This window comes from Lactuca serriola, chromosome 4, assembly GCF_051521515.1.
Source record: "Lactuca serriola cultivar US96UC23 chromosome 4, Lser_US96UC23_V15, whole genome shotgun sequence".
Lineage (NCBI taxonomy): Eukaryota > Viridiplantae > Streptophyta > Magnoliopsida > Asterales > Asteraceae > Lactuca > Lactuca serriola.
In genome coordinates this window covers 362,203,507-362,227,217 of record NC_136411.1, presented here as the reverse complement: position 1 = coordinate 362,227,217, position 23,711 = coordinate 362,203,507, and the positions used below count along the sequence as shown (strand labels likewise).

The 23,711-nt window shown below is 35.2% G+C and overlaps 2 long non-coding RNA genes and 1 other non-coding gene across 3 annotated transcripts; all 3 read right to left on the bottom strand.

Moving 5' to 3' along the window:
* Positions 1-5,819: 5,819 nt before the first annotated feature.
* LOC145103450 (small nucleolar RNA R71) lies at positions 5,820-5,926 on the bottom strand. Its single transcript, XR_013706542.1, has one exon. It is a non-coding gene; the product is annotated as a small nucleolar RNA R71 (small nucleolar RNA).
* A 4,601-nt stretch (positions 5,927-10,527) lies between these two features.
* On the bottom strand, positions 10,528-11,564 carry LOC145100748 (uncharacterized). Its single transcript, XR_013705235.1, has 2 exons — positions 10,828-11,564; positions 10,528-10,736 (listed from the first exon to the last, which is right to left on the bottom strand). It is a non-coding gene; the product is annotated as an uncharacterized LOC145100748 (long non-coding RNA).
* A 10,048-nt stretch (positions 11,565-21,612) lies between these two features.
* LOC145100747 (uncharacterized) lies at positions 21,613-22,622 on the bottom strand. Its single transcript, XR_013705234.1, has 2 exons — positions 22,452-22,622; positions 21,613-22,276 (listed from the first exon to the last, which is right to left on the bottom strand). It is a non-coding gene; the product is annotated as an uncharacterized LOC145100747 (long non-coding RNA).
* Positions 22,623-23,711: the final 1,089 nt, after the last annotated feature.

Sequence of the window (23,711 nt, the reverse complement as noted above, 5' to 3'; positions counted from 1 at the left end):
GAGTCAGACCTTTACTCGACAAGTCCGTTTATTTTACTGAAAAACTAATAAATAATAATTTTTACATATCAATTAAATTAGGGTTTTTTACCCTAATTGGTAACCATTTCTCATTCAACCAACTGACACTCGACGTGCGCCCTCAATTTCTTCTCTATTTTGTTAAAGCTTTGATTTTTAGAAGGTTGGAAGTGTTAATTTGGAAGAAAACCCGTTTTTGGAGTTTTAGAATTTCTAGGGTTTAGACTTTGACCTAATTAAAATGATATGGATGAATATCCTTATACTATTATGCTTGAAATACATCCCTCGACAAACCCTTGCAATCAATTTTGATTTTTATGGATGACATTTGATAGACTCGGCAGCAGACTCGCGCAGTTTGTCTGACTCGTCGAGTCAGTCTACATACTCGGCGAGTCATGTCTGAATCAGTTTAGATTTTATTTTCTAATTTCTCTGTTCGTTTCTGGTTGTTTGTTGTACGTATTTTTGCAGGAACATGTCTTCACTGGGTCAGAGCTCAAGATGAAGCCAAGCGGTTTTCCCTTCGTTGAATTTTCCACAAATCGAGTCCAATTCTACGATGACTAGGTGGAAGAAGAAGCTTGAAAAAATATGGAAAAAGGAGGTTTGTGTCTCCAATGCGATTGATTGGGAATGGCTGGGGAGAGTTCGTTACGAAGAGGAGTTGGTTCCTTATATAGTCAAGACGTTTGTGCATAATGGGGTGTCCGTCACGTGTGATGGATGGAGTCGCATCTTTCGTATCCAGGAGCTGGTCTATCGAGAGTTGTGCTTGGATTGTTTCTCCACAATACATTTACAGGGTGGGGACGATTACTATAACCCCGGGAATATTACTTTTTTTTCTTGGGGGCGAGGTTCACAATTGTTCTATGGTGGAATTAGCTAGGAGGTTGGGAATTTATGACCAACAATTGATTCACACAACTGAATTTGGTACCTTTTTGGAGCATTGCCATAAAGTATTCCTGGATGGTTTCATAAGCACAAGTTGGTGGAACACCATTACCAACAAGGTTTACATTCCCAAATAGGCTCAAGAGGGGATCATACGATCACCTACGCACCGCCTTATCCACCGCCTTATTTCAAACACCATCAACCAAAGAAAAGAGGATGACAAGGTTTCTAACCTTGATGTTTTTTTATCTTTGGAGCATTATTATACCCAACACCTTTTGCAATCTTCCATGGTGCGTAGCTTCATATTTAGCTGAAGGGGCGGTCAAGGACTGCAAAACTTCTAAAATTAATGGTGGCATGTTTGTGACGCGTTTAACCCACTCTTATGGGTTGATGGCTCGTAGTGCTTGGAACTTAAGGACAATGGTCCCGACCCCTCCCTTTAATCCTATTCTTTTTCGAAGGGGCTAGAATTATTGAGGATTATGGAGGAGGACACTATGATATTCCACGTGATGATGCCCTAATTGGACCCGAGGAGCCGAGTAGGAGAGTAAGGCAAAGACGCGGGCAAGCACCTCCCGATTCACCGGTTATTCCGGTGGAAGATGAAATACCCCCGGAATGGTTTAATGTTGAAGGAAGACAATATCAAGACGATTTGGTAAGAGGTGTGGATTTTGGCAACTGGTCCTTCATCCAAATGTTTAACCACTTCAAGATCCAACATTTGGACGGAGGCTAATTTCCTTATATACCAACTTGGGAGGAGAGGATGAACGCAAGGCAAAGTGGAGCGGGTCGGAGCGAAGCAATGCATGATGATGATGAAGAAGAAGATGAAGATTGATTTGTTTTTATTTGTGTTTTGTGTTGAACAGTTTGTTTTTATTTTTATTTTGTTTGATGGAACTTCTAGTAATTAGGATTTTAGTAGTTTATTTTCTCATGGGTTGTTTAGTGTCTTTTCAAAATTTGGAAAAGGGTTGCCTACAAAGAGTCTCGAGAGTAATAGGAGTTTCGAGTCTAAGCGGAAGAGAGAATGAAGTTAAAGTATTGTGTCCGATCATGAGGAGCATTCAATTGAGTTTAATTACTGAAGAAAAATATTAGATCTAATATAATTATGAAGTGGTTAGGATTTATCAAAATGACTTAGAGCAGAAAACAGAAAATTTTCACCCAGTGACTGACTCGCCGAGTGCATATACTGACTCGACGAGTCCAAGAGTGAAAACACGAATTCTGCACATTCACGACACAACTCGGCGAGTCTGATCACTTACTCGTCGAGTCTCTACGAATTTCACCTCTTAGCTTCAGGCTTGACGATTATATTCCCACGACAATTGGTTTTTATTAAGAAGATTAGTTATGGAGATTTTCGAGAGTTTTTCTTGCATTTTTGGAGCTGTTGCCACACGAGACGAATGACACCCAAGACATGGATGAGTTGTTCCCATGTCTAAAGTCAGCTGAAGATGGAGTTTTAAATGAAGAAGATCAACATCGCAACTACTATCCCAGGGGAGTTTGTTCCAATTCCCTTTTTATTTTATTGTTCTTTATCATGCATAATATGAAAAGGGGACATTGCATAAATTAAGTGTGGGGTAGGGGGTTGGTTAGAATAGTTAAAATTTTAGTTAAATTTTGAAAATTTTGAAATTTTTGCATTAAAATTGCTAGGGCTAAATTAGAAAATCATGGTAAAAGCAACTAGGGTTCATGCTAGTATTATGTTTGATGATTTTATGAAAACCCAAATGTTTAGTTGAGCCTATACACGTTATAATGCATTTGTGGCCCCCTTTATTCTAGTGAAATCATGGGACAAAAACACAACATCGCTTAGTTTGAAGGATGCAATAAGTTTAGCATTGTGTACTTGAAATGTATCTAGGAAAATTATTATGTTTAGCCAATAAAGGTTGAAGTTGAGCGCCCCTGCTTAAGCATGTAGGGCTTTAAGTGAAAAAAAAAAGTGAGTACATGTAAAAAAAAAGAGAGAGAAAATTACAAGAAAAGTTATAAGAATTTTGGAGCAGTTAAAGTAAAGATCAAAAGATCAAAATTCTAAAGAAGATAAACGTTGAAGATACCAAAAATCAAAAAGTTGGTGAATTCAAAGAAATGAAAGACAAATTATCAAAGAAGTGAAGAATTCCAAAGAGCTCCATAGTGGTATCGGAAAAAAAAATTGTAATTTTCTAGATTATGTGTGCTTGGGTTGCTCAACCAAAAATACCTTCAGCTTTGAAGGTTTTCTGCGGATGGATTCGGAGGGATGCATAAAATGAACATTGTTCGGAAAAAGTGGGTGAGTGTTTATGAGGATTGTGATTATTTAGAATTAGGGGGGGTCCTTAGGAAAAATTTTAGATACAAATGCATGCGTTGCGGTCTTGGCATAATGGCTGGGTTCAATTGGGATTGTCTTATGTGATGCTAGTATGTTTAAAATTCAGTTTTGCTTGGGGGCAAGCAAAAGTCAAGTGTGGGGTATTTTAATATGTGCATGTTTAGCCCTATATTTAGTATAGATTCTTATCATTATTCGGCTAATTATTTACATTTTATGGACAAAAGATACTTAATATTGTTCAAATTTATATTTTTAGTCCAAAAGAGAAGCTCAGAAGCAAAAGGAAGCAGGAGATACGATTGGAAGCTCGGGAACGAAACAAAGAAGAAAAATGCCAAAAACAAGATGGACTCGGCGAGTAGGGACGACTACTCGACGAGTCGTGTCGAAGATTCGAGACCCTCTAGAAGTCCTTGTCGTACACGGATTTTAAGTGACGGACTCGTCGAGTCAGTCACTGGACTCGACGAGTCACCTCTGTTTCCAGAATAATATAAATAGGGACTTGGAGATCGAGACGGGAGACCTCTATGGAACACTATGAGGCAAAAATTGCGATTGAAGGTGCTTTTAGGTCGTGAGAAGCAGAGGAATCAACCCTACATTCAATCTTGAAGAGAATTAAGGCAACTTTAGTTTATTCTTAGTAATCTTTTGATTTGAATCATGTTTAAACTCTTTGAATTCGTTTTTGAGCTTAAGTTTACTGCAATTATGAACTAAACCCTTATTCTTCTGTTTGGGTAAGACAGATTTGAGAATATGGTTTGATTAATGGTATGATTAACTTTAAATTGGTGGTTTTGTCAAATTAAGATTGTTAGAGATCCTTATGCATTAACCATAACTATTGTCTGTTAATAGGAAGGCAATTAGGTTGCATGAACATCTCTTAATTGTTTACCTCATGTGATTTATGTGAACACTTTATTATGTGCCTAGGATTAGTGAATGTGAAACTAGGATTAATTAGAGAATGGGTAAGTTAATGAGTAGCTTGTTTGATAAACCAACAACAAGAGGCAAATTGAATTATTAATTTGATTAACCATTACAAGTCTTATTTAACCCGAATAAATAACCTAGAGAATTAATTAATTTAGACAACTGGCCACTGCTTGAATTAGTTTATTTTCTAAGGATTAGAGTTAGTGAATGTGAACCTAATCACATGAATCGGTAGCCAATGAAAGGTTAATCCATTGCACTATTACCATTAAATCAACCATAGGATCAATTGAGTCGAACCTAAATAGAAGTCCTCTTAATTATTGAATTTAGTGGTAATAACTTGTTTTAGCTGTTAAATTAGTTAAATGGCGTGTTAGTTAGTTTAGTTAAGTTTTCTAGTCTTCCAAAACGAGAGAAAACCTTTCCTTTTATTACTTGTTTTAGATAAAATTAGTTATTAGTTTAAATTTTTCGTTCCCCGAGTTCGATACCCTACTTATCTAGCTACACAAAATTGACAGGTTTACTGTCTTTGTGTCTTAATTTTATAATTAAAAGTAGGATTAAAACTAGTTGAGTTCACACACATCAAGTTTTTGGCGCCGTTGCCGGCGAACGGTTCAAAAATTAATTCTAATTTCTAGTTTTATCGATCCTTTGTGTAAGATTTATCTTGCACAAAGTTATTTCTTAGGTAATTTAGTAATTACGATAAGCTTAAATAATTTTCTGTTTTTAGAAGTTAGTAAGTAATTTTTCTGTTTCTGCGCTGAACTCGCCGAGTGCAATCGAAGCGACTCGGCGAGTTTGTCGCTGTTACACAATTTCGTATTTTATTTTATTTTTGTTCGTTTTACGCGTTTTGCTTGTTTTGTGTGCAGGCAATACATGAACAGAGGATCCAACACACCCCTGGTTCCTCCACTTGAAGACTCAAAATCCCGCTTTAAGGAAAAACAAAGGCAGGGAGGTTGAAAGCTCTAATACACCTAAGAAGTCACCTTTGACGATCTTGAAAACGGTTTTTGGGAAGAAAAAGAACAAGAAGCCAGGAGAGACCAACAGTCAAAAGAGCAAAGAAAGCAAGTTAGAGAATATTGAAGATAATCCAAAAGAAGTCGAGTTCGAATACGACTACGAATCTGAATACGAAGAAGAAAGTGACTTTGAAGGTGAACTAGCTAATCCCATGGCTAACATCGATGAAGTTCCCATGGGAGAATGGAAGAAGAGAATATGTGAGGATACCAGTCCGGGACTTGTGCAACCCGTATTTCCCGCTACCGCCACTTTCGAACTAAAGGGCCACATACTAGCTCAACTAAAGGAGACCCCCTTCTACGGTAAAGATCACGAAGATGCCTATAAACACTTGGATGAGGTCAACGATGTAACTGATTATTTTAATGTTCCAAATGTGCCTCGCGAAACCCAACTGCTTTGTATGCTTCCAGTTACATTCAAAGGTGCTGCAAAGGATTTGCTCAAGTCACTCCCTCCCGGATCCATCACTACATGGGCTAAAATGAAGGAAGAATTCATTGATTAATTTTGTCCTCCCTCAAAGATAGTCAAATTGAAGAAAGCCATTGCCAATTTTGAACAACAAGCCGGAGAGTCCCTTTATGAGGCATGGGAGAGATACAAGGGTCTACTAAGGAATTGCCCACATCATGATCTTAATAGCTAACAAGAAGTCTCCATTTTCTTATCCACAACACCACAAGCTCTTCACCATCAAAAGTCATTTGTGTCAACAACAAGACCGTCTTAAATACTACTTCAAGATGTCAGATGTGGTGAGTACCATGTTTTGAAAACAACTCAAATAGAGAGGAGGGGGGGGGGGGGGGGGGCTAAACCCAAGCGAAGTGCTCGACAATAAATTGAAATATTGAACTCTTTATAAGTCCTTTTTGTATTATACTAACTAGTGGCAGACATAGAAAGAAAAATTAGGGGTTGCATAAATTTTATAGATGTTGCATTACCTACCAGAGAGGGGAAAAACTCATTCCAACTACACTAAAGTGTTTTACCAATGGATTTATACTAAATTTACACTTATCGGATTTCTGACGGATTCGTGAAAGATTCTGATGGATTTGTGATGGATTCCAACGGATTTGTGGCAGTTTCCGATGGATTTACACTAAATTTATACTTGACGGGAAAATTTAAGGAGTTGCTCATACTACATAGTAGGTCCACCCATGGAGTAAACAAATAAAACATCTTCAAAATTATAAATATAAACAACACGAATGCACGACAAATATTTGTAAAATGTTAAATATTTTTATAATATTTTAAGAAAAAATCACAAAAATACGGTTTCATCCACAATATCGAACAAAGATCAAATTACATTTATGTTCCGTTGGGTCAAAAAAGTTGTTACAAGAGATAATGATCTCTTTAAGAACACGTCATAATTAATCATCATAGAATGAAAACCAAGTCTTACGATATCTATATCGTGCGATTAAGAGGTTTATGATTATGTCTATCCTTTATATTTGTTTAACATTTAACAGAAATTTCTTCTAATTTTCAATTTTGACAAATCTAAAAACATGTATTAAGATTTTAAACATTTGTAATTTTGTATGGTTTTTGACTTGATCTATTTCATATTATAAATGATATTATCAATTGAATGTGTAAAACATTCTCCAGCTTTCCACTTTTTTCTTGATTGACATTTCATATTTGGAAAATGACTTATAACCCCAATTAAATTTTTAAACCGTTCAAAAAACCCAATTATGTTTTATCTATTCAAGAAAACCCAATGAACTTAACCTTTTGTCCAAAAAAGGCCAACTAACTTACACTTTCATTCACTTCTCATTTAGGGTCAACCGACTAATGAAAGCAACGACTGAAATTGCTTATGACGTATAATTAAATATCGGGAAATGACTTGTAAGACCAACGAAGTTTCAAACTCGTTCAAAAAACCCCAATCATGTTTTGTTTTTTTGAAAAAAAACCCAACGAACTTACGTTTTTGTTCAATTCTCATTAGAGGCAACCAGGTTCATTAGGTATACAACTAGTTGACAAATGACATGACATTATATTTAATGACATGAAATAAACAGATTAAAATTGTCGTTTATATATCGATATAGGGCTTGGAGAAGAGAAAAATGAACGACGTTTGTGTTCGATCTCTTGTAATAGCTACTTCTTATTCTTCCTCTCAACCGTTGATGTCCAACTCAAGATCTACAAAGAAGATATTTGATGATGAAAACCCTTGTGGATGTGGACGCCCTTCTTGGATTTGGACATCTAGAATGGAGGATCATCTAGAAAAAAAGTTCAGGCCTTGTTCGAACAGATGGGTAAGTGTAATTGAAAGCTTTATCATGTCCATATTCTATCTATTTGTTTGGTTTCTTTCCAAAACAAAAACTTGTTAAAATGGACATGATAAAGCTTTCAATTACACTTACCCATCTGTTCGAACAAGCTCTAAACATTATCTTTGGATGATCCTCCATTCTAAATGTCCAAATTCGAGAAGGGCGTCTACATCACAAGAGTTGGCATCATCAAATATCTTCTTTGTAGATCTTGAGTTGGACATCAACGATTGAGAGGAAGAAGAAGAAATAGTTATTACAAGAGATTGAACATAGACGCCATTTGTTTTTCTCTTCTCCAAGCCCTGAATCGATATAAAAGGGCAATTTTAATCTGTTTATTCCATGTCATTAAATATAATGCCATGTCATTTGCCAACTAGTTGTATACCTAATGAACCTGGTTGCCTCTAATGAGAATTGAACAAAAGCGTAAGTTCGTTGGGTTTTTTTTCAACAAACAAAACGTGATTGGGGTTTTTTGAACAATTTTGAAACTTCGTTGGTCTTACAAGCCATTTTCTAATATTTAATTACACGTCATAAGACATGTCATTCGTTGACTTTCATTAGTCGGTTGACCCAAAATGAGAAGTCTAAGTTAGTTGGGGTTTTTTAAACAAAAGGTTAAGTTCGTTGGGTTTTCTTGAACAGACAAAACATAATTGAGGCTTTTTGAACGGTTTGGAAACTTTGTTGAGCTTATAATTCATTTCCCTTTCATATTTTCGTTGTATTTAAAAACGGGAGTTGATTCGTGCACAACAACTTTTTATCATATACAAAGATTTTTTTTCTAAATAGACAATTTTACCATATTTTCTATTTTAATAAGCTTTACAACTAAAAAAATATTTTTGTCTCATAAAACTTTTTTTGCAAAATTTCAATTTTACCATTTAAACCTCTATTTTATCAAACTTTACATTTTACCCCTCCCTCTAAAAAAAATTCTACCGAAATTTCTTTTGTTTAACTTAATCCATGGCCTTTGTTAAAGACAACTCCTCCTCCTAAAGAAAGACCCAAGAATCCAATAGAGGCCACTCTCCTCCATTCCAATCAGTTGTACAATTAAAAGTGATCTCAATGTTGCAGTGTAAATTGACATGAGCACAAGCACCACAAACAACCAAACTGTGATTATAAATCTTGAAACTGGAAAGATTACTTTGCAACTTCTCCCCTGCAGTTTCAAATTACCAAGTTTCTATAGGTGTTTGTTAGAAAGCTGAAGAATGATATTAATGCTAAAAAGATAAAATCTTTTAGTAAATTGAGCTAAGAGAAAAGTGTTTGAGAACTTACTGTGAGAATAAACAAGGGTCTGAGTTGTTCCGATTTGCTAACCTATGAAACCTTGGAACTCTTGGTTTCTATGATGTTCGTTAAACAAAATGCAAACCACAAAAAGAGAAAGAAACAAGAACTTGTGATCCTAAGATCTACACTGAGAAGATCTAAAAAGATCCACACGTTTTTCTACAGGTTTTGGGCTATTGTGCCAATTCCTAGATCAGTGAAGGGCAATGTGAAATCGACATAGAGAGATCTATTTTATATTATGGCTATATCTCTAACATCAACATCATATTCCTGATACAAACCAACGTCACATTAACAAAAATACAATTTAACTGTTTTACAGATAATGTGACAATGTGTCCTTATTACTACAATTTTAATCAACAAAGCACAAACCTTAAAAGAGATTTTGTCTATTAGATCCTTGTAAGTCATTTCCATCCTTATAAGGGAGGGGAATAATCTCAAGGCATTAAACGCAATATTGAAAACATCCCCACAAAAGCCACTCACACTCGATAGTTTTTTTTTGGGGATCAACACTCTATTAGGGTATGAAGTCTTGTCCAACATTTGGAGCACTTGGAACTCAATGGAGCAATTGGAGTTCAATGGAGTATGTGACAAAGGAACGAATCATCTGAGAAGGGAATGGTTCATGTGACAAAGGAACAGGTCATCTTAAAGGGGGTATGGAGCACCTAGGAAAGGAATAGAGCATCTTAGAATGTTAGATGCTCCATCTAGAAAGCAGATGTGCCATTTAGAAGGAGTATGTGCCATAGTGATGGAGGATGTGTCATTAGGTGGCTTGATGTGCCACATATGTTCCTGATATGCTACATGTGTTCCTGATGTGCCACGATATCACTTAATGTGCCATTTGGCACCTCGACGAAGTGTCATGCACAAGAGATGCCACCAAGTGACGCAGGAGGGGCCACCAAGTGACGCAGGAGGGGCCACTAAGTGACAAGGGGTGCCACTCAATGATACCTGATGTGCCAGTGGTGTATTGATGGTGCCAATACAATGTCTCTAAAGGATGAAGGTTCTAGAAGCATCTGCATGACATTCCATGATTGATTGGAAATTAGGGCATCCCTTTTATGGGCTAATTATGAATGACCTGACCCATCAGAATTAGGTTTTCCCATGCTTGCCTATAAATAGGCTCTTATCCCCATTCATTAATCCTTGCGAGTGCGTGTACACAGTAATTTCAAGAGAGCAATCATTGTGAGGTTAATTGCACATCCTTTGAAGAAGCTAATAAGCAAGAGAGTTTCTTTTGTTTTGAGAACTCAAGTGAGGTGCAACCTTTGTGTGTGATTGTAATTGTTCTTGGAAGTTTAATAAAATCTTCTCTCTCTCTCGTTCGCCCGTCGATGTAGGTCACCTTAACCGAACCACGTTAAATATTGTGTTCACTTTTGATTTAAGTTTTTCAGAAATTTTATTCTGCAAGTTTCACCGAAGTTTGCTTGACACTTGTCTGAAAGTGTTTAACTTGTTTTGTTATCATCCCAACACACTCAGTTGTAATAAATTAGAAAATATTGTGCCAAAGTTTGGAACTAGGAATTATACAACCATTAAAACTTGCTTTGTTACTTGCTCTATTATATTCACATGCAAAAGTTACATAAATCAGACACAATTAACAATTATAATCACGAACTTAAGGGAAATTTTCAATTGCAAACCAGACGAAGCAAGTCGACGATGGTGGATGAAATACTTTCTCAATAGCAGCGATAGCAGCAATGGTAGTCGATACAACCAATAAAACATGCTTTGTTACTTGCTCTCTGTTATATTTTCAATCAAAAGTTACATAAATCAAACAACAATCAACAATTACAATCGCAAACAAATTAAGGGAAATTTTCAATTGCAAACCTGATGAAGCAAGTCGATGATTGTGGAGGAAATACTTTCTCAATAGCAGCGATAGTAGCCGATACAATCATTAAAACTTGATTTGTTACTTGCTTTGTTATATTTACAATCAAAAGTTACATAAATCAGACAACAATCAACAATTACAATCGCAAACAACTTGAGGGAAATTTTCAATTGTAAACAAGATTAAGCAAGCCGACGATGGTGGTGGAAATACTTTCTCAATAGCAGCGATGGTAGTCGATAGAGCATGCCAAGGATGGTGTTGGATCACACGGTGATGTCGGTAGATGAATGAGACGACGGTGAAGCAAATGAAGATGGCGGTGGATCAATTCAGATATGGAAGAAACGAATAGGCGTGGGAATCGAAGAGACACTGCATTGTTTGACTTTGAGGGAAGGGTTTTACACTATTAGTTGGAGGGGGTAAAATGTAAATAAAAAAAGATAAATTTGTCTATTTGTAAAAAATCGTTGTGTATGGCAAAAACCTGATGTGTACGAATCAGCTCCTTTTAAAAACCATATGACACGGTATTTAAAACTTACATAATTCTAATTCTCACAAATAGTCTAATTAAGTACGTGTTCGGAAAAATTAGTTAATAGCGGGTAGCTTGTAGCGTTTTGTTAAACGTTACATGAAGTAGCATTTGGATTTAGAGTGTTTTGTTTAAACTTAAAGCTAGAAGCGTGTAGTGCCAAACAAAGTTTTTTGTTTAAAACGAAAAGTTTTGTCAAACGCTAGAAGCTAAAAACTCTCAAACGCTCACAAACACTCCGTGCCGAACACGCCCTAAATAGTCTAAAGTTGATGACCAGTTCCACCAAATCACATAAGATCATATCAGTCTTTTATTATTATATATTACTTTCTTTTATGAAAAGAAAACGATCTTACATTGCTTTGGAGATAAGATAAATAGTCTAAAATTGATGACTAGTTCCACCAAATCACATAAGATCATATCAGTCTTTTATTATTATTTATTACTTTCTTTTATGAAAAGAAAACGATATTACATTGCTTTGGAGATAGATATATTCTGTCATTCTGATGAGATCACATCCATTTGTTATTAATTATAGAGTTTTTTCTCTCAAATTTCATCAAACAACTTAACTACGTGAAGGCATCTCTCTATTGCTTTTATAACGATTATATTTAATATTTGATTAACAGGGAGTGTTAGATGAAATATTTTGTTACAACCTAAAGTCGTATTCGTTAACATTTTAATATTTAGTGGATTTGGTCTTGGTGTGGGAAGCAAAATGATAATGTTTATTTAAACTTTAGTATTTACTATTATTATTATGTAGTTAAAAAATGTTGTGTACTAATATTATTAGTGTCAAGTTGATGAATAACATGTGTTATTGTTTGAATGTTTTATGCAAACAGGAAAAACAAAAGCCAACCTTCGTGTCCAAGAAGATGTAGGCTTTGCATGCATGCAGGTGGAATCTTATGAAAATTCTATTCCATCATTTAATGATCATGTTGCGAGAGACTTGCCACAGCCTTTTTAATATAAGATTAGGTCAAACCAGATTAGTGACTTGAACTTGTATATTTTGATGGTGAAGTAAGGAATATAAACGATATGTTGTACAAGATTTTAAAATGTACTTTGGCTTTGTGGAGTTGCATGTACATTGGGATGGCAAAACTTCTAAAATATAAAAGTTCTATGATGAAATTAATGTATATATAACTAAGTAATGCACCTATAAATTAAGTAGTGATGTACACGTCACAACGATGCTTTAGTTTCCAATTAAAATCTTCAATATAAGTTCGGGTTGATTAGTGCAATATTGGATTGTAAAGTGAGCTTGGTGATGATACTGCTGCAACACTTAGGAAAAGTGTCACAAAAAAAAGTGAATTTGGGAGCGACTTGGAAGTCGTATTTTACCTCATGTGCATGGTGGTATTAGACGTGACAGTATTGCGTGGACTTCATCATCGAATTTAATGTCAGCGAATTGAATACTAGCCTCTATAGCATCGAATTAAATTCATTCACGTGGTCTGTCATGGACATGTTTTCCTTTATCTTTGTGTTAAGTGTTAACCAAATGTCTGATCAAGAAAATTTTATTTGTTGCGAATACATAACTTGTTGTGCTCTTACTCGAATACACACAACCCCCAAGTCTACATCGATGAAACCTTCTAGGCAACCTTCTTCTTTTGTGAAACACAATGCTACGTCCGAAGTTCCTTTCAAAAAGAGTAATTAACAACTAATTGACTCCTTCCCAATCCTCATTCCCTAGATTTGACATAAATTTTGACATAAATCTGCTAACTACCACTATATGAATAACAATGTATGGTCGAGTGCGTATCATCACATACATTCGTATACCAATTGTCGTGGGGTAGGGAATTCTATTTCTATATTTTCTTCAATCTTTGGGGGTTGTATCTTTGAGAGTCTAAAGTGATTCACCGGAGGTGTGTTTCTAGCCTTAACATCTATCATTCTAAACTTCTTTAAATATTTTTTGCATGTGATTTTGTTAGGAAAGTTTAAAAGTCCCCACAACCTTCACTTAAACTAGGCTCATGTCAAGAATCATCTTAGCAACTCCGAACTTCTTCATTCTGAACTCTTTGAAAAGCTGCTTCTTCATCGTGTTTAATGGGTAGATGGTGGAAGTTTTCCATCCTGACTTTTAGAGAAGTTATTTGGTTCAGTTTTTAGGTTTTCGGTTAACCGGTTCAGTTTTATCAGATTTTTTTAAATATATTTTTTAAATCTAACAATAACCAAAGCAAATAAGGTTTGGTTTAATCAGTTTCGGTTTAATTGGTTACAGTTCATTCGGTTAGGTTTACCAGTTAAACTGAATAAAATTCCGCATATAAATATAAATATCAAACCAAAAGGGAAAAAAAACTCACTAAACATTTTAACAAATAAATAAAATACACTGATATATAACATCGTATATTTGGTCTTTCACGATGCATTGTAACACACAATAGATGTGAGAAATAAGGTCAAGTATAAGATATAATATAACATATTATATTTGTTCTTTCACAAAAGCGAGAAACATTTGAACCAAACAGAATCAACCAAAAACCAAATATCATTTGGTTCGGTTTGGTTTTTCGGTTTTGGTTTTTTATCACACCCCTACCTACTCTTCGGGACTGATTGATTGGTTTGCTTCGATGCACATGGCTAACGTGCGTAAGTAGTTTTTGGAGGCGGTGTTTTATATCTTATGGTGGTCTATTTGGTGCTATCGCAATTCCTCTTTATTTGGTAGAGTTAAGCCTAAAAAGTGCTTGTTGTTTGATAAGGTGGTTTCTCAAAGTTGTATTTGGGCTAATATAGGTGTCAGAAAACAAATATGAATTGGGTTGCCTGGCTGTAGGATCCAGTTTTGGCTATTTCCTCTGTGTATTTTTGTTTTGTCTAACTTCTTGCTAGAATAGATAAAATCTCCATTGTTCCAAAAAAAAGGTACATTTATCTTGAAACTTGCTTTAATCCATACAAACTTTTTTGAAATTGATGTATAGCAGATTGGCTACCAAAGAATGTGATATTAAAATCTACAAGCTAGAAAAATCCAGTGACGACAAAGGGTCATAGGAGATGTTAAATATATAACGAATGAAAATAGTCATGTTTAAGTAAATGATGATGATATTAAGACATGATGAAGGTTATTTTCTTTATTTGTTTAATGATGATTCCATGCTTGTGAGGGGTATGAATGGAGAGGTATGTGCATGGAGTCTCCAACCTTATGAGTGTTCAAGCTGTATGATTATAGTGAGGAAGTGAAGATATTTTTGAAGAGGATGAGGATACACAAAGTTGTAAGACCATATCATATTCATATTAGTACATGTTAGTGCCTTAACAAAGCCTCAAGGAACGGGAAGTAAGGTGGTTGGCGATCTTCTTTAACATTATCTTAGAGACAGACAAAAAGTATGTAAGTGAAGATTTACTACTATGATTATGATATATAAGAACAGTGATTACCAAATATGTGGAAATTATGGAGTTATTAAGTTACTTAGTCATAACATTAAACTTTAGGACAGAGTTCATGAGTCGAAGTTGCATCGTGTCACATATGATTCAAAAAACTACTTTAGTTTCATGTAAGGGAGGTCGGCGACTAAGGCATTCCACCTCCATAAATTCATTATAGAGAAATATAGAGAAAGAAACATGGATCTCTGTATCGTGTTCATCTCCCTAGAAAAGGCATATAATTGTATACCTCGAGATACAATATAAAGGACCTCGGATATTAGGTGGGTCCCAAATAGATATGACACAACTATTCATCAAATGTATTGTCGGTCCATATCATATTGACGTATCAGAGATACATAATTGTTCCTGATAAAAATTAGGATTCATCATGGCTTGGGGTCTCAGATCATATATATTTACATAGATATTAGACAATATGTCTCACGAGATTCAAGGGGAAGTGTATTCCTTGGTATATGATTATTTTTCGATGACAAAGAGTTAATGACTGAGACCAAGTCAAACTTGAATTATAGTTTGGACATATGGAGGACGATATTGGGAGAGAATGGATTTGAACTCAATATTGCTAGGATGGTATATTTGGTGTAATTTCAATAGGGAGCGAAATAACAAAGGAGTAAATGTAAGGATATATGAGAAAGTTCTACATCATGGAGGAGAGTTTCAAGTACCTGGAATCTATGATCTATATGGATCGGGTGTGAACATAGATGTTCCTTATCATGTAAAGCCAGTTGGATAAAGTGAAGGATGGCCTCATGTGTCTTATATGAAAGGGAGGTCTAATTGAAACTGAACGGAATTTTTTATAATGTGGGGCAAACTATATTAATGGATCTAAATGTTGGTCGAGTAAAAATGAGCATGAAAGGAATATAAAAGTAGCAGAAATTAGGATGTTATGGTAGTCATGTGTTGAACTTGTTGGATATCATTATAAATATGAATTTTAGGAAAACGTTAGGAGTGGTAAATCTCCCAAAGATTGAGGTGAAAGGAAATTGTCGTGGTTTAGACAAGGAAGACTACAAATGACAACACTTAAAAGGGTGGACTCGGTAACTATGGATAGTACGAAGACTAGAATGCATCCTAGAAGGAGGCAAGATATAACACCAAATTCACACAAAACCCTAGGTTTCAGACCTTGAGCCCTATTTAAGGATGTAAGGGCTAGGGTTTCATCCACCCCAGCCTCCATCACCCTAGAAAGCCCTATCGAAACCCTAATCCCCCATCTTATGCTTTTTGATCCATTCTTGGGTTATTTTGCCCTTTAAAGGAAGAAGGGGTGCGTTTGTGGAGCAAGGAAGCATCAACCATGTACACTTTTGGACTTTTGTAAGTCTTCAAGGCTCAACCTTTATGGCTAGAACTTTTTAGATCTTGAATGTTTAGCTAGATTTGTCCATTTGGAGAGTTTTGAAAGAAAAGCTAGAATAAGTTTGCAACTTTATTGCTCTCCAAGGTCCCATAAGTGTTTTTGGTGTAGTGGATCTGGACTTATATCTCCTTTTAGTGTCATGCATGGGGTTTTGACCTAATTTTCACTATTTTTGACCTAAGATGGTGTCAGACATGCATATCCATAAAGTTACGATTTTTATGAGTCATTTGTGAGTATGGAGGCCTCTTGGAAAGTTTGAGGCTTGGACTTGACAGATTAAGAGCTTAATGTAGGGGTTGTTCTGTCAGACGAATCGCGATGCGTTCAAGGATTGACCACAGAGCGGTGGTCGTGAATGTCGGGTCTATTTTGTCGAGATTAGACCACGATGCAATGGACCGTTGACCGTTGACTTTTTGAACAGTTTGAGTTTTGGTCAAATGTTAGTAAAAGTGTGTTTCAGACTATCGATTAAGGGCAAAATGGTCTTTTTCCCCAAGATGATGATTAGAAAGAGAAAGACTTGTCTAGAGAGGAAAGTGAAGTATTATGCCAAATTGCAAAATTAGGATTAATTATTGTGTCGTGGTAAAAGGTACTTAGCTTACTATGTGGATTTAGCTTATTAGTCATTTAAGTGAGTTCTCATGAATTTCCTCATTATATGGACCGTGCAATTATGTTATGTACGACCACAAACAAGCACTCGGAGGGAAGTGTGGCGGGACGATCGGACAACTAGAGAATAACCTCTCGGAGGGAAGTTTTGGTTGTACCATGACAATATGTTGATCACAAACAACCTCTCAGAGGGAAGTGTGATCGTATGATCTATATTCTAGAGAATAGCCTCTCGGAGGGAAGTTCTAGACACGGTGGTTAGGAGTATGCTAGCATATGTTATGTGGTAGAATATAAATAATATGTCATTTATTACTTGATGTTATATGTTGATGTGTTATTGTATATGATATGTCTAATGAGCAAGTGTTGTGATTACTCACTAAGTCTTAGGCTTACAGTTAATACTTTATTTCTTTAGTTGTAGGTCCTTCAGGTTCGAAGAGTAAAGAGCTGACGTGATTGGGTGATCTGGACATTCACCGAGGGCATAACATCCATTTTATGTTTGTCTTTTGTTGACTTTGTTTTCAAAACAAGTATTAGCTTCCACTTTTGATGATGACTTTTAATGCATTATGATTGATGGTGTTATGGATGGAATCTCTTTTTATTATCCGTACTGTGATTTTATCAAACACACACACACATATGCTTGATTCTAGGATGCCACACAAAAAGATAACCTAAGATTATATATGAGCGAATTGGCTCTCTTTGAGGATATGGTATGGACTTTGAGTATTAGGGTATCATAGTAGCATATACCCTTTTTTCCCTAACATGTCCATTTTTTCGTATCATATTAGTTCTTTTTTTTTATCTCCTTGATTTTATTAGTTTTCCAAGCTTGATTGTTGGCATTTTCTATTCTTTGTTGAGCGTGTATGTGCTTTTTCTTGTATCTGTTCTTATGTTTGCATATGCTTACTCACCTCTTTGTATGTCCCCTTTATACATGTTCACCAAGTTTAGAGGTTCGCATTTATATGAAAGAGGTCATTTATGTGACATAGTTACTCTACCATCGACTACCATACTTGACGTATATCTATGCCTTACCTTATAGGATTATAGGTACCGTTGTCATTGCCATTGTGGTAGATTGATATGCTTTCATTAGGATTTATTTTAAGATTATGTCATAAATTATAATATGTTATGTTTATGTAAATGTAATATTATTTGATATCATATTATTATATCATAAGCATGTGTTTACAAAAAGATAAATATTAGTACACATGAACAATAAACATTTTTTTAAGTAGGGAACACATGTGAACTATATAAAGGTAGACGATATGGAGCATTGAAGCTCTAGAAAAGTAGCACGGGAAGGGAGGGAACATAACCCTATGTGTTTAGGGAAAGAAAGAGATAAAGATTTTCAGCTAAAACTCCCCGAGCTTCTCGCTCATTTTTCTTCTTTCATCTTGTACCTCGTGTCTCATTATTTGTACCAAAATATGAAGGATGTTAAGGAAAAGTATTTCCATATGTTTACCGAAGTTAGAGAACGAATGAGAAGAGTGAAAAAACTTATGTAACAACATGGAAGGGATGGATACCTACCACCCTAATTGACAATTGGAAAATGAACGGATTCTTTTAAACCTAACCTTTATTTATAATAGACAAAATTGCATGAATGGTCCATGTGGTTAGCTGAAAATATCCACTTTGGTCTAAAAAAGTTTGGACTAGCACCAAAGGTCCAAAATTTTCATTTTCTTGTGAGTTTGGTCCAATTTGGTTTTAACTTTTTTATAAGACTAAATTTCACAAATGGTCCCTGTGGTTTGTCAAAAATTGCCACTTTGGTCCAAAAAGGTTTGGACTAGCACCAGTAGTCCAAAAGTTTGATTTTGATGCGAGTTTTGTCCAATTTACTTTAATTTTTTTTTAAAATGATAGATTTGCCATTTATTAATTTCATTTTTTATTTTTTTTTATTTTGTTATATTTCTGATTTAAATTAAACAAAAAAGAAAAAAAGAAAAAGAAATATGTTTTTAGTCCTCCCTTCGGTAAACAACACCACCACCACCACCACCACCACCGATCACCATCTCCTCTCTCTCGCGCGCGTTGGAACACCTGCGATCTGAACCCTCACAAGCATGCCTTTTGTTTCTTCTCCAGCGATGGAAACAGATTTGCAAATGAGGGTTTGCTTCGAGCTAGGTTTTGCTGAGGAAGGAGAAGATGAAGGGCGGCGAGAGGCGATAGGTTTGCTTCTGACGGTGGTATCCCACAAACCAACTTCCAGATCTGGACAGAGGAGGATCTAGGCGGAAGAGGATTTGAATCACCAGATATGTCGATTCAGGCTTTGTAAGGATGCATTTCAGATTCTCGGAGGTGGCTTCGTCTGGAAACCCTCAAGATCGTCGACGTTCAAGATCTGTAAACGTCGTTGTCTTCACAACTTGATGATAGCTTCGTCTGGAAACTTGAGCAACAAACATCACCTCCGTCTCTCGCTCCTCCGGCGAGTCTCGTCTCTCTTAGATCCGATGACTAGTTAGGGTTTTAAGATCCGACAAGTTAAGGTTTCAGATCGCTGACGTCCTTCTTCTTCACTGAAAACCCTAATCCATATGAGATAAGGTGGCGACGCTAGGGTTTCTGAAGTTGGTGATGGTTTTTATCAAAAATCTAGGTTACGGATATGGTTTCCGATGTAGAAAACAAACCAAGAAAGTGACAAAAGGGTCTCTAGTGGTGGGAACCGATTAGGATTTATTATACGTGATGGCGACTTTCAGATTTGTCGGAGGTTGGTGGTGGCAGAGACGATGGGGGTTGAAGGTGGGGCTAAGGGCAGTGGCGCCGACGACGAAGACGGTGGTGGCGTCGACAATGATGTTGGATGACAGTGGTTTTCGTCGGTGACACCGGTTTCTGGCCATAGCACCGGTGGTTATAGTGAATAACAGAGAGCGAGATTGAAGATTGAAGGGATGAGGGGGTATAGTTTAGGTTTTATATTTTCTTTTTTGTTTTACTTTTAATAATGATAATTGTAAAATTAATAAAAAAAAATAGAAAATGAAAAAAGTAAGGGTAAATCTATCATCTTAAAAAAAATTCAAAGCAAATTGAACCAAAGTCGCAACAAAATCAAACTTTTGGACAACTGGTGCTAGTCCAAACCTTTTTGGACCAAAGTGACAATTTTCGACAAACCACAGGGACCATTTGTGCAGTTTAGTCTTTTTATAATGACGATTTTGTCCTTGATAATTTATTTTCTCAGTTGTTTTTTATTATAGAAATTATTAAAAAAAATAAAAAGAAAATACCTCACTGTATGTGTTGGACATACATACACATATTGTCTTCTTGATAGAGCTACTATTCTAGAAATTAAATGCACACACAATTATCAACGCCACCATTACTTCTGAGGTGTGATTTCGGATCAGAAACCTAAACCTGAATCAAACCTCATTTTGAATTAAACCTCATTTTGATCGATTGTTTTTTTGCCACTGACATTACTTGAATCAAATTTCATTTTGATCGTCCCTTCATCCTCCTTCACAACAACCGATTGAAAACTGATTTTTGAAACCTAACCCTAATCTGAATTGATTTCCGATTTAAAACCTAAACTAAACTTGATTAGAAATAATTTATGATATGAAAATTCCTTTCGGAAGTTTACGGGGTACCAATCACAAACACGTAGAAATTTGAAACCTAAAGCTAAACTTGCTCAAATTTGTCCATAAACCACCCTCATCATCGCTACCTCTATTTCCACTATCCTTGATATGGTTTTCGTTGGAACCTCAACGTTTCAGAGGGAGAAAGACAATAGAGAGGGGTGAAAGAGATGAGAGGCGAAGATTTGGCTATTGTGGGAATTGAAGATGTGTAGGGTCGCCGAAGAAGGAGGATGGCGAACATGTGCGACATAACCTTGGTGGTTTCCGACAATCTAAAGGTATCACCGATGATGGTGGGCGGAAAATGTGATTTGATGAAGAATCTGATGAAAAAGATAAATCGCAGAACTTGTAAATCATTTCACTTCAAAACTAGAAATCGAAAACCCATCAAGAGTCTGAAAATCATGACGATCATTAAGAATCTAGGTTTGTTCTTTATCGAAAACCCAGTTGGAAGAAAGAAAAGTCCACATATAAATTCAAAGAAGAATCGTCGTCTTTGTTGGTCGTATGCTTCTTCGAATTCACTTTCCTGTCATTATTGCTTGTTACCACAAATGCTAACTTCGATCGAATAAAAGGAGAGAAGAGAATAGATGAGGAAATGGGGAAACATAAGTGTAGGTATATGTGTGTGAATTTGCAGGTGGAGAGAGATGTATTTTATTTTTCTTTTAATTAAAAAAGTATTTAAATAAATAAAAAAAACCAAAAAACTTAAGGGCAAAACCGCCGTTATAAAAAAGTTCAAAGAAAATTGGATCAAACTCGCAACAATATGAAAAGTTTGGATCTCTAATGCTAGTCCCAACCTTTTTGGACCAAAGTGACAATTTTCGGCTAACCACAGGGACCATTCGTGCAATTTTGTCTTTCTACTTTTATCTATTTTTTTGTTCATTTTTGATCCTTTATGTTTAGCAAATGTTGTCATCTGACCCGTGCACCATGCAAAGCTCTCCAAATCATCCCCCTTATTTGTTTCTTGCATTAATTCAAACTATCGTATAGTGAAAAGGATTGACATTTAAAACAAAATAGTGGTACATAATGACGAACCAAAGAAGCCTCTAAAGACTTATTAAAACCACTACATTGCTTGTGTAAACATGTTTACGAGTAAACATAAGAAAGTCTCAACCATATTTGTACGCTACAAGTAAACTATGTTATCTTATAACTCAAATCCTAAAAGTAACATATGTCAAACACACTATATGATTTTATACGAAATAATAGTATATATGAAATGGTATACAAATTGAAGTAGTCAATGCAGCTGAATAGAATATTTCAATGCATGATGTGGCAATGAATATTCTAGCTTAGTTATCTTCAACTTCAACGTTTCTAGAAAATCCAAAGTTCACCCAAAATGCACTAATATTTGGTTAACTGGAGAAACAGAGGCGTGTAAATAACAAACTGTCGCCAGTCGCCACATAAAGAAAACCAATTCAAGTTTTGAAAGTTTAATTTAATATTAAAATTGCTAAAAAAGAATTAAACAATCACCGAGAAACGTTTTATGTCATTGAGGCATTTCATCGAACAGGTTGTCTACTCAACAGAAGCAGCCATGATTTTCACACCCAGATATCATTATATCGCAAGATCGAGTCTTTTTGGCTTGAATCTCACCAAGGAACTTATGCAGACATGCACGTGCTCACTTTTTCATCTATGAATGAGTGTTTTAGTTCAAATATGTCCTACATTATGGGATATTCTTTTAAAGATTCGCGGAAATTCATACTACATAATTAATTGAAAAAATCACATTTTTACTCAGAATTCGCTACATATTTTTGAGTAGTATGCAGAAACCCAATGCAAATTCCCAATGTTAATTTAAATCCCTAACCAAGCAAACGTCATGATTCTTACCTCAGAACTCAGAAGATGCCTGGATTTAAGTTGTTGGGAATGATGAAAAGCTCGTGATATTATTCGCGAAGATGCATGTGAGTGGGATTCGGTTTCAGAAATTACGAAGCAAATCGACAGAAACTCCAATGCAGATAGACAGATACAACCTACAGATGTGAGTCCGCGTTAACGAGTAGGTCTTATTTGCAATTTTCTATTTGTCCATTTTGGCCATTTATGTTTTGACATTATTGCCATTTGACCCTTGTAACAACTTTTTAACGACAAAATGTACTTGAATATTTTCTTGTCTATTATATATATATTTTTATTAATAATTGTGTTTAATATAATAAAAGACTAAATTATTAAAATAATACTATAGAATTTCTAATTAAAAGATCTAGGATGTTGCATGTATTATATCTTATTTGTTAATAATAAAACATAACTCGATAAATTTAATTATCATGTCATATTTCTTGTAATTAACTTTGTTTACCTAAAGGTGGGATCTAATAACTTTGCTTCAAAGCAATCATAAATAAGTTTCTTTCATTTGAATAATTAAGCTAAAACAAGGTAATACATCATACTTGCAATGCAAAACACAAGCAAGAAACAATCCAAAAGAACATATGAATGGAAATAACGAAAGTCCAATATTAACACACATATTGATAGTACATTTTCAATGTTCTTCATAGATCGTTCTTTTCTATTTTGACTATGGAGTTTTAATTTAATTTTCCATTGGTCGCAGTTTAAAAATAATATTTCGTATTTAATATTTTCAAGACTTTTATTAGTCTTTATTTGAATTTTGTATGATATATCAAATAGAAGAGTAACCATCACAACTTTGTCTTTTCCTTTCGAGTAATGTCTCGTATATTTCTTAGTAATAACAAGCATACATATAAAATAGCGACACTTATCGCGTGAAGTGATAAGGTGCCATAAATGTATGTTACAATTAAATCGGGTTAACACGTGAATTCAAATATGCATAAAGATAATTTAAAGTATCAGAAATATCTCCGATAAGGCGATATGGTGAGAAGTTCAACCGAACTACACATCATCTTGAAGAATTGTTCTTGTTTATATATATAAATGTTATATAATCTTCCATTTATAATACTTATATAAATTCGTGAACTTATTATACAATAAATAAATTAGAGCACTCATCAAATGTATCTTTGATATATCAATGGAATTATTAGTAGTTTATAACCAAGAAATCTCAAATGACTCGTTCTTTTTCATCCCGAA